This window comes from Lygodium microphyllum, chromosome 28 (assembly GCF_053477565.2).
Source record: "Lygodium microphyllum isolate KBCC chromosome 28, Lygodium_microphyllum_v1.1.10, whole genome shotgun sequence".
Lineage (NCBI taxonomy): Eukaryota > Viridiplantae > Streptophyta > Polypodiopsida > Schizaeales > Lygodiaceae > Lygodium > Lygodium microphyllum.
Genome location: NC_141162.1, coordinates 40,715,700 through 40,732,971, shown reverse-complemented (window position 1 = coordinate 40,732,971; position 17,272 = coordinate 40,715,700).

The following is a 17,272-nucleotide window of genomic DNA, read 5'->3' as shown; positions in this document are numbered from 1 at the left end:
GCAAATGAACCAACAGAAGGGCATGCTAAGGTCAAGCAAGCAAACTTGGCAAGGGATGGGGAAAATCCTCAACCTGTATTCATAGTTGATGACTGAGCAAGAGAAGGTTGATCTCATCATTCTCCTATGAGAGTTCATAGATTTATTCACTTGGTCCTTAGATGAACTCAAAGGAGTTAATCCGAGGTTCATGACCCATAACATCTTGAAGACTTCGATGCAACACCCCAAACAGTGGCCATACCCAATGAATCTAAAGCATGCATACATTGTTAAGGAGAATATTGTGGAAACCCTAGACACATCGCCCTAAATTTCCCAAATAAGAGGGCAAGAACCCCAAGAGTTGCTGCAACCAGACTCAAGTAAGAAAATGAGGATATACAGTTGTAAATGAGACTGTATAACTACACCTTGATGTAAGAAAGGGTCTCTTAATCCTAGCCACACCCATTAAAACTTTCCTTGTCACTATCCAGTTGATCCTACCAAGAAAGACCCTTTCCCTCAAAGCCCTGGTCACATGGACCGGGTATCACCCATAGTGATTGTCTTAAAGAAGAACGGAAAGATTCGAGTGTGTGTGAAATATAAAAAGATCAATGCTGCAACAAAGAGAGATAACTATCCACTACCCTACATGGAGCACATGCTCGAAAGAGTAACAAGAAAATATGCCTAAAGTTTCCTGGATGGCTTCTTAGGTTGTTATAACTAGGTGTAGGTATACCCCAACGATAGGCATAAGATAGCGTTTGCAACAGAATAGGGCATGTTTGCCTAAATAGTCATGACATTTGGATTGACGAATGCACCAGCTACCTTTTAGCACCTCATGTGTACCATCTTCAAAGACACGCTTCGGTGAGAATTAGAGGTATTTGTTGATGATCTATGCTTTCACTCCAATTGAGGGAACACCTAGATAAACTTCGCGCAGTCCTTGAGTGGTGTAGGATGTATAGCCTCTCCTTGAACCCCTTGAAGTGTCAATTCTGAGTGAAGCATATATGTATCCTAAGGCACATGGTGTCTAAGAATGGCATTGCCACCAAATTCTCCAAAGTCAAAGTCATTGTCGATCTACCACCACCCACGAAATATAAGGGATTTTATTGCTTCCTGATACACACACAGTACTATCAACAAATTGTTTTGAACTATGCATTGATCGTTAGGTCCCTTTACAAATTGTTGATCGTATTCGAATGGACCAAGGAATGCCAATGTGCCTATGAGGAACTAAAAAAGGCTCTCATAACCATATCAATTCTACAAGCCCCAGTTCCTCATAGTTCAAAAAGGTTGTTTTGTGTCAACCTGGTAAGCATAATCTCGATTATCTTGTGAGCTTTCCTAGCAGACAACTCACGGATACGGAGATGAATTACTCCACAATGGAAAGGGAAGGCACACCAATGCAAAGAAAGTAAAAAGAAAATTAAAAAGACACAGGGCAAAGTGAAAAAAGGTAGCCTAGCTGAAGAAATATGAGGAAAAAAGGCCAAAAGTGCAAGGACAACCTTAAAAGTTCAAGGCAAGTGTAAAAGCGGAAATGCGCATTTTAAATACAAAAGTGCACTCTAAATCCTTGTAAAAGAGTGCCAAGATCCCTCTTGTACAATTTGTAAATGTAGATGAGCATGGGTGAAGGCACAATGCAAATAGGAAGGGAATAGGAAAGGAGGACCTAGGCTAAAATGGCCGGCCATGTAAAAAGGGGATGGGTGCCCAAAGAGGATGCAACATAACCAAAATGTGGAAGCTTCTTTCTCAACCACCAAGGCCCACAGACCGCTTATTACTTCAAGCATTTCAAACCAAGTGCAATTGCTACCTCCCATGTAGCCATATGCGCTCTCACACCTACGAGTATAGTGAGCTTACCTCCATGCTTGATCGAGTTGCCTCCTCCCTCAAGCACTCTAATAACTCCATGATCCAAGGTGCAAGCTCGATCCTCAAGCTCCAAGCTCCATGCTCCATTGTCGTGCTAGAGACAAGAAGAAGAAGAAGAAGAAGAAGAAGAAGAAGAAGAAGAAGAGAGGAGAAGATGGAGAGCTTCTCCACCATGGTCACTCACTCCCTCACTCCCTCATACTCCCTCTTACAAGCACAAGCAAGCAATAACAAGAAGAAGAAGAGAAAAAGAGAGCTAGTTTTGGCTACACACAAGAATGAGCTTCTTCATTCACTTTTTGACTTTAATACAAAATCCTAATCCCCTTTGGGTACCCATCCCTTTTTTACATTCTCGGCCATTTTAGCCTAGGTCCTTTCTTATTCCCTTTCTATTTGCATTGTGCCTCCACCCATGCCCATCTATATTTACAAATTGCACAGGAGGGAGCCTAGCACTCTTTTACAAGGATTTAGAGTGTGCTTTTATATTTAAAATGTGCCTTTTCTCTTTTGCACTTGTCCTAAAATTTTAAGGTTGTCCTTGCGCTTTTGGCATTTTTTCCTTCTATTTCTTCAGTCGAGCTGAATTTTTTCGCTTTGTCCTACATCTTTTTAATTTTTCTTTTGTAGTCTCGATCTTATTGGAGGCCATGAAGATTCCTCTCTAGAAGACATTGTATCCCAAGAATTCCACTTCTATCTAATGGAGAAAACACTTCTCAAGTGTTGCATATAGTGCTTTTTGTCTTAGCTTTTCCAAAACTAATTTTACATGGTGCTTATGCTCCTTTGGATCTTTTGAGAATATCAAGATATCATCCAACTATATAACTACAAAATCATCAAGATACTCTCAAAAGATATCATTCATCATATTTTGAAACACTATAAGAGTTTTTTTCTTTGCATTGGGGCTAACACCAAGCAATGTAGATGGGTGGCTACACTGCATAATTATGACTTTGACATTACAAATATGAGGGGCGAGGACAATATAGTGTCTGATTTCTTTCTCAAATGTGGGCATGTAAAGTTTCAGCCATTATTGAGCTTCATAGTGACTAGATTGAAGAGTTACAAAAATCCTATCTTTTGAATGAAGAACTCAACCATGTATTTCAGAAATTGTAACCATAGCTAATGGAGGAAAACTCTTACTTTTAGTTTAGAAATGACCTCATATGGTTTAATGGCAAGATTGCCATCTCTTATTCTTCTCATTTCAAGTAGAAAATCATGGAGCAATTGCATTATCCACCCATAGCTAAATGCTTAAGTGTTTTCAAAATCTATGACAAGATTTTAAAATTTCACAATAAAGAATTGTGGAAGGATGTGAAGGACTATGTCTCTATAGTCACTCCGTGCCAATAGAATAAGCACGACACTCGTAAGCTAGGTGGCTTGTTGAAGCTCTTACCCATTCCTAAAGGAAAGTGGATTTATATAACAATGAATTTCATTACTAACTTGTCTATGACTAAGAATAGATGGAATAGTATCTATACGGTGGTGGATAGACTCACTAAGGTAGCCCATTTCATTCCCACAAAGACACAATCTACTACATTATAAGTGGTCAATCACTTCATGGAGCATAGCTTCAAATTACATAGATTACCACATGTTATTGTTCATGACATGGACTCTAAATTCATGAGTACTTTTTGGCATGCAATGTTCAACTCTATGGGTACTAAGCTAGTTCCATTTATAGCCTACTATCCATACTAATGATCGGATAGATAGAGTTAATAAGTCTTTGGAAACCTATCCTAGAAAGTTCTATCATGTGTGCAACATGCATGAGATTCTTGGCTACACTTGGTTGAGTTTGCTTGCAATTATAATTCGATCCATTCTAGTATTGAACTTTCTTTCTTCAAAGCCCTGTATGGCTATAAAGTGCATGTACCTACAATTCTCTTCAATGAGAAGATTAATTCTCATGGGAAAGAAAAATTAGAGGAAATGCAAACCCTTCTTCAGCAATGTAAAGTGAATATTAAGAAAGCCTAAAAATAGATAAAGTTGTATGCTGAAAGTGCCTAAGTCTCACTACTCCACTTTGAGGGATGGCTCAAGCAATAAGCTTGCTCACAAGTTTAATGGGTCATAAAGGATCTTTAAGCATGTAGGAGACTTAGCTTATAGATTAGAACTTTTTTGTTCTACAAAGATTCATAATGTCTACCATGTCAACTATCTTAATCCTTTCCTTAGCACTTCGATTGATTATGTGGAGGAGCTATTGCCTATTGATAAAGAATGTCTTATACAATATATCCTTGAGGAGATTATGGGACAATGAGAGAAGAAGCTTCACTCCAAGTCTATCACTGAGTATTTGATTAAGTGGAAGTGTTTACTACTTGAGAAGGCTTCTTGAAGGCTGCATCTCTATTGGAAGAGTTTACCTAGATGCACTCTTGGTTGAGACCTAGTCATAGTTGAGCTTGTTATGCTACAAACAACATTTTGTTTTCAAATAGAATTTACGCTACCCTCTTTTCAGGAAAGTGCCACCTACATACACTGAAAAAAATCTTAAAGAGCTTCATTTCAATATGTGGCATGCCCCATTTGGACCAACCGTTGGAAAGTTATCTTAGATTTTGTCCAACATGGCAGGTTTATACAATAAGTTGTCTACTAGATGTAGAGGCCCTTTTACAAAGATTTTGTAGCTAAATATTCTTGAAGAAGACATTGCAATGTTGTACACTAAAGAGGCTTCTACTTTAGTCTTCATTTGCAACCCAAATTTTTTTTTTCCCAAATACTTTTGTATGTTTTGTAAGGTTAAAGACATAGTAGCACTTTATCTTACCTACTATTTTGGCCATTGCAATAACTTACCTTTTTTTTTAAGGGCCCTTTGTAAAGAATTGGAAAGATTAATATTTTAGAATACTTGGAAAAATAAATACCAAGTCACACCGACATTGGTATACGTAAGAGACTTGTACTTTTTCCATCATTCAGAAATAATCAAATCAATCTCTTCATCTCTCCAACTCTTGCAAGATTTCATGGTTCTCTCTCTTTTTTTCTCTTATTCTGGTCTTTCTCTCTCCCCTACACTCTTTTCTCTTCTCTCTAGTCTCCTTCATGATAAGCAATTATATTTCTTTAGGCTTTGATTTCTCCTTCTCTCAACACACAATTGTGGCAAGCAATGATGTTAACGAATAGCAAGCCACAACGGACGATGGCCACAAGCATGCCAACAATATGACAGAGATTCTAACAATGATGTAGCTAGTCAAAGAATGATGGTAATGAAGATGTGCTACATTCTTCCCCAATGACATGATGATGGGGACAAAGTACATAGCAATGGACAATAGGGTACACTATACAAGAGAGAGGGGAGGGGTGGTGATGATGGTGCTACTCCTTATTTTCTTACTTCTTTCTTTATTTCCTTTTACTTTCAATTGATATGATAACATTAACATATTATTTATCTAAGGCTTATGCACATGCAAGAGCTCTCTCTCTCTCTCTCTCTCTCTCTCTCTCTCTCTCTCTCTCTCTCTCTCTCTCTCTCTCTCTCTCTCTCTCTCTCTCTCTCTGGAGATGGCTCGAGCGGGGGATACCACATCATGGTATGCACAGACTAGAGCTTGGCTTGACAGACATGGGCTGGACATTGATAGACTCCCACCTCTTCTATATGATACTCAGGCTCCCACTTACACCCTCTCTCTCTCTCTGAGAGGAACAGAGTCATCAGACAGGAGATATGGCATATTTATATACAGAGGACATGGGTCAGCCCTGCACAGCCACTGCCATCGAAGATGGCACATTATTATACACAGTTCTTGAGGATATCAGAGCAGGGATTCATAGAGATTCCGAGATATATGCAGATCTATATGCCACATCGATTGAGAGTTCTTATTGGACAGCTCAGGGTATCATCACATCAGCTTATGATTGAGAGTGGCAGAGCCAGTGGCATCCCGCGGGAGGAGAGGATATGCCCCCTTTGCAGATCAGAGGTGGAGAGTGAGGAGCATTTTGTTCTCAGATGCCCGGCATACTCAGAGTTGAGATCTAGATACACATTGAGCAGCTCACTTCAGGGATGTATGACTGATATGGATCAGAGATCATTTGGCCGTTTTCTGGGAGAGGCATGGCACATCAGAGAGCAGAGCACACAGCGGGTCCCAGTCAGAGAGGGGCCCACCCAGACGACTATTACACAGTTCTTTCAGACAGACAGAGTGAGAGCTACTGTACCAGCCTCCAGCCAGACCTCCGGGCTCACACTACAGCAGGCTGAGGACCAGCGTACCCGACGCCGCACGAGGATCCGTGGGTTTCGGACCCCACAGCCACACCGATAGGAGATCCTGAGGATTCTTGATCTACATCGACAGCAGACTGAGATCCGACGACACTCGATTTCTCCACCGCCGATGTACCACATCCTGCATCCAGGAGGGATCACCTGCTATTAGCGACTTCGACGACTGCTACTACATCCCAGGATAGTATATCTCCCTGCATCTGTTACATATACACATCGCACCACTTTATCACAGCCGACAGTTGTTCCCCTATCACAGCCGACATTTGTTCCCCTTTTGTAGCCATTATCTGGAGTACCAGAGCTACATACGCACATACACATACATGACACTTATCACACTCACAGCACCGTATTTTCAGTTTCCAGTTTTTAGCTTTTCATTCAGCACTTTTATTTTGGATAGCTGGACCTCATCAGTTGTATCATAGTTTGTCTCATAGGCCAGTTTTGATCTTTAGAAGACGTTAATATAACTTTCTTTCTTCTTTCTCTCTCTCTCTCTCTCTCTCTCTCTCTCTCTCTCTCTCTCTCTCTCTCTCTCTCTCTCTCTCTCTCTCTCTCTCTCTCTCTCTCTCTCTCTCTCTCTCTCTCTCTCTCTCTCTCTCTCTCATCCTGTGATTCTTTACATGTGAAAGCCTTCCTTTATGTGTGGGGAGTGTATCTTACCTGTCAATATTTTCTTTCCAGTGTAGGGCATTTTCTATGCACCAAGCATCTGTAACATGATAGCAAGGCCTATTGTATGTTTAATATTCATCCCCATTTAATATGTTCCTCTAGTCTTTCAATCTCATGCCATAAGTGCTCTATCTAACAATGGATCTTACATTTTGTGTAGAATGATGTAAATGCAATCGATTTTCTTTTAACACTTCGTTTGTGCTCCAATATCATTAAAAAATGGAATACAACAAGACTTTATTTTCATGAAAGATCCAAATAATATTCTTTAAACCAAAGAAAGTAAACTTACCTAGTTTTATGTGTTTTAGTGTTGAGCATGCACATCTCTCCTTTTTGGCTATGCAATGCATGCAAGTGACTATGTACTTGATATATCATTGGTCCTAACAACAAAGCCAAAATTTTGTGCTTTACAAGCTCAACATGGGGACCATTGGACACATGCTTCTTTTTTCAAGGATTTCGATACAAAGTATGTGGCTATTTCTCACCTAGCCTACTCCAATACTTAACAAATCTAAATGACTCAATACAAATAGAAAATATATACACACCACATTGTACCGCTACATTAGCAAGCCATGCTCCACAAGCCACATATGCACCCTTTGCTCTCAACCTTGCTTCCATTTTTTCCTATGTAGGAGAGGAGTTGCCAACCAAGAATGATGAGCTACCATACTCCTTACTCCCTCGCACTCTCAACTTCACATAGTCGTGCTTGCATTCACAATTCACCAAGATGATGGGATGTTGAAAAAGGGATGAGGATGCAAGGAGATCTCATTACCATGTCCCTCACCCCACACACACTCTCACACTCCATCTTCTTGACTCTTACACAATGACAATATAGCAGTAAGACAACTAGAAACCAAGGTTTGCACACATATGAATAGCTTATTCTATTATTTCTCATCTCTTTTATAATAGAATAAGCTATTCATATGTGTGCAAACCTTGCTTCCATTTTTCCCTATGTAGGAGAGGAGTTGCCAACCAAGAATGATGAGCTACCATACTCCTCACTCCCTTGCACTCTCAACTTCACATAGTCTTTCTTGCATTCACAATTCACCAAGATGATGGGATGCAAAAAAAGGGGTGAGGATGCAAGGAGATTTCATTATGTCCCTCACCCCACATAGACTCTCACACTCCCTCTCCTTGACTCTTACACAATGATAATATAGTCGTAAGATAGCTAGAAGGCAAGGTTTGCACACATATGAATAGTTGATTCTATTATTTCTCATCTCTTTTATAAAGCTAGGATTTCTCCATCTCCATTGGGCATCCAACCCTTTTATAGTCCCCACAAATTTTAGACCCCCACAAACTTTTAAGGGCCTCATTTGTCAAGCTTATGGGAATGAAAATAGCCCCTTTCAAAAATGAATTTCAAGAGGAGATCCAAAAATCATATCTAAACCTCTAAAAGGTTTATACAAGGTTTATGTTTGGATCTTAACCTCACCTCTCATGGCCCCCACATGGCCTTATAAGCTTGAAAAGTGTAATTTATTATTCACACCTTTCAATCTCTCGTGTGATCTATCCTAAGTTATGATGATATTTATTTGGTTACTATATCCCAAGATGAATATGTTGGCATATACTTTTTATGTTTTTTTTGAATCCGTATAGAAAACAGCTAAGATGATAAAATTTGGTGATTCTAACCCCAAACTTGACCTCAAAAGGCCAAAAACCTTAGAACTAGTTGTAAACATGACCAATTTTGGTCCTAGATAAAGTTTAATGGATGCAATTTTTCGAGCGCAGGGGTGCTCTGTGCTAGGATATACCACTTTGGAGCTTGGAGAGAGTGATTTTGACCCCAAAATTGAGCTCAAAAGGCCTAGAAACATAAAGCCCTCCATGTACAAAAGCCCTTCCCCTCACATTCTACGAAATCCATTCACCTCCTAATCTGGATTTCTATGAAGATCCTTGAACCAAACCAAAGAAACGTGCCTTGGAATTGGCAAGATGGAGGTGTACAAGTACTAGTTGCAACTCATTATATAAGATTGATTAAAAATAATCATGTACAATAGTCACAAAGCTTAGAAGAATAATGTGATGGGTTTTGAGAATAGTTATGGGTCTTCCCCATGGGTGCTTTTTATAACTCCACATATATTTGTGATGTGGACATGTGCACATATTTGTATTATAAGGAGGAGGATTAAAAATAGAAGAGCCAGTATAAGAGAGAGCTTCTCCTTTATATGAATATGATTATATTGAAGAAAGAAATAGTGAGTTGCTAGTTGACTAACGAGAAGGAGAGATATAGGAATGATGATCACATGAAATATTAATGTTAATAGAAGAGAGAGAATTTTTGCTCATTTGAATATTGATACACATTTGAACCGTAGCTTTTTTTCTCGATTTGATGATAATTTTTAGATTTAGGAAGCTCTTTGGTGGTTTGATGATTAGCAAAACCATAGCAAAAATTATGAGATGCCTTTTACTTCATACTTGCACAATCTCAAATCTAATCCAAAAGAATACTTGATTGATACCATCCTATTCTACATAAGTACTTTTCTATTTCTTTTGCAAATTGCCCTCCATGTACATAGTGATGAGTGTCAATTACAAGTTTTGAAGGTGCTTGCAAAAGGCCAAATGTTATTGTAGGTTAATTTATAAAATCAAGGCATTACTTTGGATCCTAATCCAATATCAAACTTGTTCCAATCTCTTGTAGTTCTCATGGCCCATGTAAAGTCCATAGTGAATAAAAGCCTTACACATAATTGCAAAATAAAGGTGCAAAGCATATAATGAAAGGTCAATGTTCAAGATTGTGACACAATAAATGCACAGAGGGAATGAAAGTGAGAATGGGATACTAGCATAAAGGAGCATGATAAGCATTGTAGGCATCAAGAAAGTCTCACTTAAAAAATGCGATGTTTGACATAAAAATGTTATAGTAATGATGTAGTTTAAGCATATAAAAGCAAACATCTTGATATAAGCTTACCTAATGGATATCCCTTCAACCAATGAGAGACATGTCAACATAAAGAAATATTGTGGGGATGACAAATTCAAGTGTAAACATCTGCCTAGTTTATAAGCTTATTCACTTAAAACCTTCCAATCACATGTACATTTTTTGTCAAACATTAAGATCTAAAGTTGACCATACATTACAACATGCTCAACAAGCTCTTACGCTCAATCTGCAATGGGTTTTATGAAGTTTTGCATCAACATCATCTACACCGTACATGGCAAAGATATCAAGAATATTATCATAACACAACCAAGAATCAAATGCATATTTAGCTTTATACAGATTGGCATTGTAAATCTTGTATGTAAGAAAAAGTCTTGATTATTGTAAATGCAAGAACATCACATGAATCCTAACAATAATGAAACCATAAGCATTGTGCTATGTTTTGAGCATTATAATTGGGGTAAACAACTATGAAGCACATATTGAAATAAGCACGCATTCACATTCATATGCAATAAACAAAGCCAACCTTGAATGATGCAAATGGAAAACAAGGAACTATCAATAGGACATGGTAGGATTTCATTCCTCACTTATCCTTCCTTCTAGCTCAAGAATCATACATTACATGTATATTGGCATTGCTATTCCCTTAACTATATATTATCAATGACTAACCAAAGCTTGAATGAACATACATAGAGCACAAAAAAAATACAAGCAAGAGTGCATGGCAATAGAATGGCACAATCTTTCCCAATATATAAGTGAGCACTTCCCTCATGCATGCATTTATGGGTTTATCTTTCTTAGTCTTAGTGGTCAAAAATGATGAAAAGTATCGTTGTGGGCATTCTGTTTTCCTTGCATGAAGTAGTTGCTTTTGTTCAATACTTTCTAAAACCTATCTATAAATCTAATCTTACCAAAATTATTGTCTTTTCCTAAGGCAATAATACAAAAGTTACAACACTAATAAATAATTCCATGCATAAGTGCAAAAAAAAGAACTATAATAGTGCCCAAAATAATAATAATCATGTGCACAAAAGGTGCTCCACTAATCAATATAAAAGTCAGTGCATTTGCACAACTCCATATAATAATCTACTTACTAGAAACACAAAACACATTGATTCCCTACCATCCTTCCATATGGCACAATGTGACCAGAGTTACACATGTGCACAACGCAGAACAAGTCACTATTGTATAATGAATAGAAATAATAATGAAAATCCACAAAACAAACAAACAATCATATTGTTTTCATAGAAATAAAATAAAAATCATAACATTGCCTAGGGGCTAAAAAGCAACTATCCTCTATTGATTGAAAATAAACAACAAGTGCGGCCAATGACAGTGTTACGTGATGCAATGAATCTACAATAAATCAATGAGGAAAAATCAAATGGCGATATGTGCTCTCTTATGCACTACATATCTACTATGAAAATAAGACATCTGCGGATTAGGTTGGAGTAAGAGATGGCTTCTAAATCTACTAGGATTCCACAATAGAATGATTTCCATACTTAAATCAAATACCTATGATACTAAGTACCTATTTAGGTAGTGATATGATTATAGTGAATGGTAGTTTTATGTAGTATTTACTCATATATCACTAGTCTTATCACACTAGTAGTAGCGTGGACTTAGATATCTTACATTGGGTATTGACATTAGTGGCTTGTGGTTTTTCTTTGAATTCCCTAGGATTTTATTCAACCACAATGTTAGATGTGAAGGACTGTAAAGTTGGAAGAGGAGTAAGAAGAAAAGAATTGCTTGGTCTTTAAGGTTACGATTGTTGCTTACTTTAGGGTCTTACAAAGCTTGATTACTTGGTTGTTGATTTCAGATGATGAGCTATGCAATAGTCTAAAACTCCTTTTTGCATCATAAGCATAAGTTATGGCATCTAGAGTAACCTTAAAAAATCGACTCAACTCTAGAGCTTGATATTTCCTCTTTATGAGCTTACAGGATTCTATCCTAGTGTATGTGGTCAAGTTACAAAAAATAGTGAAAGACAAGTCTTGCTTCTTTGTACCATCAGAAGACATTTGCTCACCAAATTACTCTTGAGAAGAAATTATGGATACTGGATGTTGACTATTCTCCTTCCATGAAGGATCATATTAACATGTTGGAGGATATGAGGAATGAGCTTGCATCCCTTGGCAAGATGGTCTCTTCAGAGGATATGGCTATGATTCTTTTGACTCAGTTGCCATCTCCCCAATTTGATGTCTTTCTACACCAACCTTCTTACATCAAGGACCTGTGAGAAGCTTCTATGGGAGGAGCTTGCCCCGCTTGTTTTGGAGCATGATGAGCACACCAAAGAGGTTGCAAGTGGATCCACCTCTACCAAAGCTTTTGTTGTAGGTTCAAGAGGGGGGAAGAAGAGAAGGGAAAGTCAAAGGCTAAAATATAGGAGAGTTCTTCAGGCTTTGAGACGCCGAAATGCCCATACTATGGGGAGGGAACACATCCAAAGGAGAAATATTAGAAGAAGTACCCTCTCTTTCATTTAGGAGTGAAGGATGGAGCTCAAACATCGGAGCCTTCTACCTCTACTCCAATAGTTACCCATGAGTTAGTGTTCCTTCATATTGCTGACTTGGAGGATCCTTCTTCAGTGGGTGGTTTCCTAGTCTTCTGAGCGGCCTTGGGTGGTTGATAGTGGAGCTTATAGTCATATGACTCCATGGGGTGATTTGTTGCAAGATCTATGTCCTTTTGAGGATTCACTCACTATTGGTGACATTGTATCAGTGCCTATTAGTGGTGTTGGCACTTTGCCATTATTTCCCGACCTCGCTTCAAGCTCCCTTTTTCATAGGCCCTTTATGTTTCAGGCTTGGGCTTTCCACTCCTCTCAATTTATGGCCTTATTAGGCATGGTACCCAAGTTGTCTTCATCAAAAAGGCCGTTCATATTGAGGATTCTTCTACAAGGGTTGTTATCGTGATAGGCTGGCAAGAGAGCAGGCTTTATAGGCTCCATTCCCCTTCTCTTATGCAAGGTCCTTCCAGGTAGTCGTCTATTCCTACACCCATTCCCACTTATGCACCATCTATTCCATAGGTTTCTTCCCATCCCCCACCCTCTCCTCCAGTGGTTCCCTCATTCCTCCCATCTCTTTTAGAGGGGGACGATCTCGATGATGCAACTGTGGATTCCCTAACCCTCAGTGTTTTAGAGGGGATCTCCTAGGATTGTGGGGAGCTTCATTGGCAATCTACATCAATGGATTCCATTGACATTGGCATTCCTCTTCCCACCCCAGGATCCATTTCTCCCTTGGCCTTCTGCCACATTCTAGATCTAAGAGGGGGTCTTAGCACTTATATTTGTCATGCCTTGTCATCTCTTGCATGTGAACCTCAAACGAGGACTTAAGGAGCTCTAATATGTCTATCACATGTTTTGATAGAGAAGGAAGCTCATTCTAGAGTACTCGGTTTATTGCCTTTCAGTGCATTTTCTCCTCTAGTCACGATTTTGTATGCATTTCTTAGGCACTTTCTACATATGTCAAACTACCTCACTTGCGGGACATTCTCCACCTTTCTAAGATCATCGACACTCTTCTGTGGACAGGCATGAGTAAAACCCAACGCACAATATGTGGGTAAGCTGTTACATAGGTTTAATATGTAAGATTGCAAACCTCTGTGCACTCCTATGAAGCCAAGCCTAAAGTTGTCTGTGCATGATGGTTAAGAGATGCATGATGTTGCAATTCACAGCCAAGTTGTTGGTTGCCTCATTTAACCTTCGCAACACACATCCTAACATTCAATATGCAATATCTCAGGTGAGCAAATATATGCACAACCCAGATATCCTAGATTGGCAAGCTGTTAAGCGGATCTTCAGATATTTGCAAGGTACTCAATCACGTGCATTATTATTTCCTAGGGGCAAACTTGCACTTACACGCTTACAGTGATTTAGATTGGGCTAGTGATGCAAACACTAGGCAGTCTACTAATGGACATTGTTTCTTTCAGGGCCATTCATTTATTTCATGACTAAGCAAGAAACAACCTAAAGTGGCTACCTCATCTTGTGAGGCTGAGTACATAGCAACCTTCACCGTGGAATGTGTATGGCTACCTAGAATGTTGGCTGATCTACAGATTTCTTTGAAGGGTCCTACACCCATTCTTTTTGAAAGTCAGAGTGCTATTCTACCAACATTAAATGTTGGTTGGCCATATTTTGGCCCCAGATTTTAGGTGGGCTAGATTTGGGGGTATTTCGCTATTTATAGCCTCCCCCACTCAGTTGACAAATCATTCATTCATCTTCCTCCTTCCTTCGCAAGTGCACACTTCAATTCCATCATCTTCCATTGTCTCCGGTGGTGTCACCCGTAATCATTAGCCTAATATGGTGCCCTCATTAACGTTGTGGGCTGCATGCAAGGACTAATCAGTCCTCCTTTTGTATTCATCGTTCCTTCCTTGTTCAATGCAAATTTCTTTCTTCTTTTCTTGTAGTCTCTCTCTATTCCTTTGTCTCTATGTTCGTGTTCCTTCTTTTGTTATGCACCTTCAAAAAAACCCCCAAGAGGACACATATCTGGAATTGGAAGTTAAGTCTTAGGAGTAACCCTAGCTATATCATAGTTGGCCTTGGTATCAAGGGCAGCCTTCGAAAGGTGGGGAACAATCACTATAGACCAACTCCAAGCACATCTCATGCGTCAGCATGATTAAACACATTATAATGGAGACCCCAAGCCTCAACCACCATAGGAGTTAGATGTTTCAAGTGCAAGGGCCCACACTATCAAAATAGATGTCCCATGGAAGACATAGCATCAACAAATGGATCCAAGGCGACAAGTGCTTATGGAGGAGATGAGCCACAACCCTTGCGCTTTCAGGAGATTCCCAATGGAAGTGAGGAGAGCTTAGATCACATAAGAGTGCGAACAATGAATGCACGTCCCTAATGCATGGCAATACAAGTAGAAGCAATGCACCACTTGTACTTAAAGGGAAGAGTCAGTGCGCAAGTTCAAGCAATCATGGTGGATACTAGAGAAAATCACAAATTTATAATGTTAGAGTGTGCAACAAAGCATAAGCTAAAATTGTTTAAGGTCCCATGAAGATTAATAGTGACTTTTGCACAAGGAGAAGAGAAGGAAGTGCAACAAGTATTTGCAGTGCAAGTGGAAGTAGGGAAATGGAAGGCTAGACTCAATTTTCTAGTGATAGCTATGGATGACTTTGAAGTCATTTCGAGCCTTGAGTTCTATGACAAGTATGTGATCGCAATGTTTGGCAAAGGAGTTAATGAGATACTGCTAGATATGTTGGGAGAAGGTGTACAAGTACCATGTGAAACAATGCAACTCCCAAGCAGAACTCCAATCAAAGTGTAAGTGAAGAATAAAACTAGGAGTCTCTTGTCAAGCTACAAAGTAAGGGTCTAGTAATCCAAGAGCTCCAATTTACTCAACACAACAACCATCACAAACATTAGGCCTCGCATCATGACCTATAGTGCAAAAATAGGTGGAGAAATCAATGAAGTAAGGGGACACAACGTACTTATACATGCTGACTCATAGAGAAGGAGGCAACCAAAGGTCCAAAACTATAAGTTATTAACAAATAAGTGGAAGCACTTAAGGAATATACAAATGTGATGCTTGCAAAACTACCCAAATGATTACCCCCCAAAAGAGATGTAGGCCACAAGATTGAGTTAATCCCAGGGAGAGTCCCAGTAGCTAGGACCCATACTAAATGAATCACAGTAAATTGACAGAATTGGAGAAACAACTACATGAATTGGAAGAGCAAGGCTTCACCTGGCCAAGCAAGTCCCCATTTATAGCCTCAATGTTAATTTTTCAAGAAAAAGGATGGAGGAGTCCTCAAATTGTGCGTAGACTATAGGGCACTTAACAAGTTTACCATCAAGAACAAATACCCCATGCCCTTAGTCAATGACTTGCTAGATAGACTTCATGGAGCTAATATACGTTAGCTCCATAGATCTTAGGTCAGACTGCCACCAAATACACATAGCTGAAGAATATATCCCAAATACATCCTTTCATACTAGATATCGAAGCTTCAAGTGGCTAGTCCTAGGATTTGGACTTAGCCATGGACTAGGAACTTTTTGTGGATTGATGGATGGAGTATTCGGGCCAGAGAAAGATGTGTTTATCACTGTATACATAGATGATCTATTATTCTATAACAAAACTTTAGAGGAGCATAAGAAACATTTAAAGTTGGTATTCGAGAAGTTGAGGTAGCACAAACTATATGCAAAGCTAGAAAAATGTGAGTTTGCAGTAAGAGAGCTAGAAATCCTAGGATTTATCATAGGGAAGGAAGGAATCAAAGTAGACCCCAAGAAAGTCAAAATAGCGAAGAAGTGTCTAGTCCTAAAAATAGTTTGAGAAGTTAGAGAATTTCTAGGCTTCACTGTATTTTGTGGAAGGTTTGTAAAGGATTACAATATGGTCATAGCCCCACTATCTCAACTGACCAAAGGGGAATGAAATTTCACATGGGGGAGCGACCAACAAGCACACTTTGACTTTATGAAGGGAATGTATGAGCAAGACCTCCACACTCAAAGTGCAAGACTTCACCAACCCCTTGAGATCTCAACAGACACATCTGATTATGGCATGGGGGAGTGTTGATGTAGGATGGTCACCCCATAGCTTATGAACCTAAGAAATTCATAGACACAAAAACTAGGTGGAGTACCTAGGAGATGCTAGTAGTAATACATTACCTTAGAAAGTGGAAGCACTATGTACAAGATAAGCACACACGTCTTTATGGACAACATCTCTCTCAATTACTTCTAGTCACCACAACCCAAGTTGTCCACCATATAAGCCAGATGGTTAGACTTTCTAGCATAATTTGACATGGAGAATAAACAGAAGCTAGGTTCTACAAATAGGATAGCAAATGCACTAAGTCAAAAAACAAACTTAAAAGCATTGAGCATAGCCAACAACAACTTCTTAGAGTTAGTGAAGGAGGGCCTATAACATTATCAGGTAACCTAATAGAATAAGTAAAAGTTGAGAGAACACTACATGGCATGTATACATTGGAATAAGTGATCCTTTTGTGGGAAAGAGATTTTATATCCCCAATAGTGTGGAGTTACAGAAGATCATCTTACATGAGGTGCATGATAGGAAACTAGGGGGACACAAAGATCAAAGCAAGTCCCTAGAGGCCTTAAGGAAATAGTTCTTTTGCCCAAACATGAAGGACTAGTTTATGGACTATGTCAAAACATGTCCCACTTGCTAGTTAATGAAAGCTCCATGCACCAAGCTAGCTGGCTTACTTCAACC